Below are 2,500 nucleotides of genomic sequence, written 5' to 3' on the forward strand. Positions count from 1 at the left end.
AAGCGAGAGGCAGCACCGTCCCTGCTATACGAAAGCCCCATCCAGCCCTGTGCCACCCGGGGGGTTCCAGGGTGCTGAGATGGCTGACGTTTTGCTCCGCTCTCGACGGTCACCGCGCAACGCAAGAACAGGCCAAAAACTGGCCAAAACGGCCCAAAAACGGGCCAAAACTGGCCATTTTTGGCTGCGCGAGCGAGCGGCGAGCGGCGGACAGCGAGCGAAGCGAGAGGCAGCACCGTCCCTGCTATACGAAAGCCCCATCCAGCCCTGTGCCACCCGGGGGGTTCCAGGGTGCTGAGATGGCTGACATTTTGCTCCGCTCACGACGGTCGCCGCGGCACACAAGAACAGCCCAAAAACAGGCCAAAACAGCCCAAAAACGGGCCAAAACTGGCCATTTTTGGCTGCGCGAGCGAGCAGCGAGCGGCGGACAGCGAGCGAAGCGAGAGGCAGCACCGTCCCTGCTATACGAAAGCCCCATCCAGCCCTGTGCCACCCGGGGGGTTCCAGGGTGCTGAGATGGCTGACGTTTTGCTCCGCTCACGACGGTCGCCGCGGCACGCAAGAACAGGCCAAAAACTGGCCAAAACAGCCCAAAAACGGGCCAAAACTGGCCATTTTTTGCTGCGCGAGCGAGCGGAGAGCGGCGAACAGCGAGCGAAGCGCGAGGCAGCACCGTCCCTGCTATACGAAAGCCCCATCCAGCCCTGTGCCACCCGGGGGGTTCCAGGGTGCTGAGATGGCTGACATTTTGCTCCGCTCACGACGGTCACCGCGCCACACAAGAACAGCCCAAAAACAGGCCAAAACAGCCCAAAAACGGGCCAAAACTGGCCATTTTTGGCTGCGCGAGCGAGCGGCGAGCGGCGAACAGCGAGCGAAGCGAGAGGCAGCACCGTCCCTGCTATACGAAAGCCCCATCCAGCCCTGTGCCACCCGGGGGGTTCCAGGGTGCTGAGATGGCTGACGTTTTGCTCCGCTCACGACGGTCACCGCACCACGCAAGAACAGGCCAAAAACTGGCCAAAACAGCCCAAAAACGGGCCAAAACTGGCCATTTTTGGCTGCGCGAGCGAGCGGCGAGCGGCGAACAGCGAGCGAAGCGAGAGGCAGCACCGTCCCTGCTATACGAAAGCCCCATCCAGCCCTGTGCCACCCGGGGGGTTCCAGGGTGCTGAGATGGCTGACGTTTTGCTCCGCTCTCGACGGTCACCGCGCAATGCAAGAACAGGCCAAAAACTGGCCAAAACGGCCCAAAAACGGGCCAAAACTGGCCATTTTTGGCTGCGCGAGCGGCGAGCGGCGGACAGCGAGCGAAGCGAGAGGCAGCACCGTCCCTGCTATACGAAAGCCCCATCCAGCCCTGTGCCACCCGGGGGGTTCCAGGGTGCTGAGATGGCTGACGTTTTGCTCCGCTCTCGACGGTCACCGCGCAATGCAAGAACAGGCCAAAAACTGGCCAAAACGGCCCAAAAACGGGCCAAAACTGGCCATTTTTGGCTGCGCGAGCGAGCGGCGAGCGGCGGACAGCGAGCGAAGCGAGAGGCAGCACCGTCCCTGCTATACGAAAGCCCCATCCAGCCCTGTGCCACCCGGGGGGTTCCAGGGTGCTGAGATGGCTGACGTTTTGCTCCGCTCTCGACGGTCACCGCGCAATGCAAGAACAGGCCAAAAACTGGCCAAAACGGCCCAAAAACGGGCCAAAACTGGCCATTTTTGGCTGCACGAGCGAGCGGCGAGCGGCGGACAGCGAGCGAAGCGAGAGGCAGCACCGTCCCTGCTATACGAAAGCCCCATCCAGCCCTGTGCCACCCGGGGGGTTCCAGGGTGCTGAGATGGCTGACGTTTTGCTCCGCTCTCGACGGTCACCGCGCAATGCAAGAACAGGCCAAAAACTGGCCAAAACGGCCCAAAAACGGGCCAAAACTGGCCATTTTTGGCTGCACGAGCGAGCGGCGAGCGGCGGACAGCGAGCGAAGCGAGAGGCAGCACCGTCCCTGCTATACGAAAGCCCCATCCAGCCCTGTGCCACCCGGGGGGTTCCAGGGTGCTGAGATGGCTGACGTTTTGCTCCGCTCTCGACGGTCACCGCGCAATGCAAGAACAGGCCAAAAACTGGCCAAAACGGCCCAAAAACGGGCCAAAACTGGCCATTTTTGGCTGCACGAGCGAGCGGCGAGCGGCGGACAGCGAGCGAAGCGAGAGGCAGCACCGTCCCTGCTATACGAAAGCCCCATCCAGCCCTGTGCCACCCGGGGGGTTCCAGGGTGCTGAGATGGCTGACGTTTTGCTCCGCTCTCGACGGTCACCGCGCAATGCAAGAACAGGCCAAAAACTGGCCAAAACGGCCCAAAAACGGGCCAAAACTGGCCATTTTTGGCTGCACGAGCGAGCGGCGAGCGGCGGACAGCGAGCGAAGCGAGAGGCAGCACCGTCCCTGCTATACGAAAGCCCCATCCAGCCCTGTGCCACCCGGGGGGTTCCAGGGTGCTGAGATGGC

Source organism: Musa acuminata, unplaced genomic scaffold, assembly GCF_036884655.1.
Source record: "Musa acuminata AAA Group cultivar baxijiao unplaced genomic scaffold, Cavendish_Baxijiao_AAA HiC_scaffold_285, whole genome shotgun sequence".
NCBI lineage: Eukaryota > Viridiplantae > Streptophyta > Magnoliopsida > Zingiberales > Musaceae > Musa > Musa acuminata.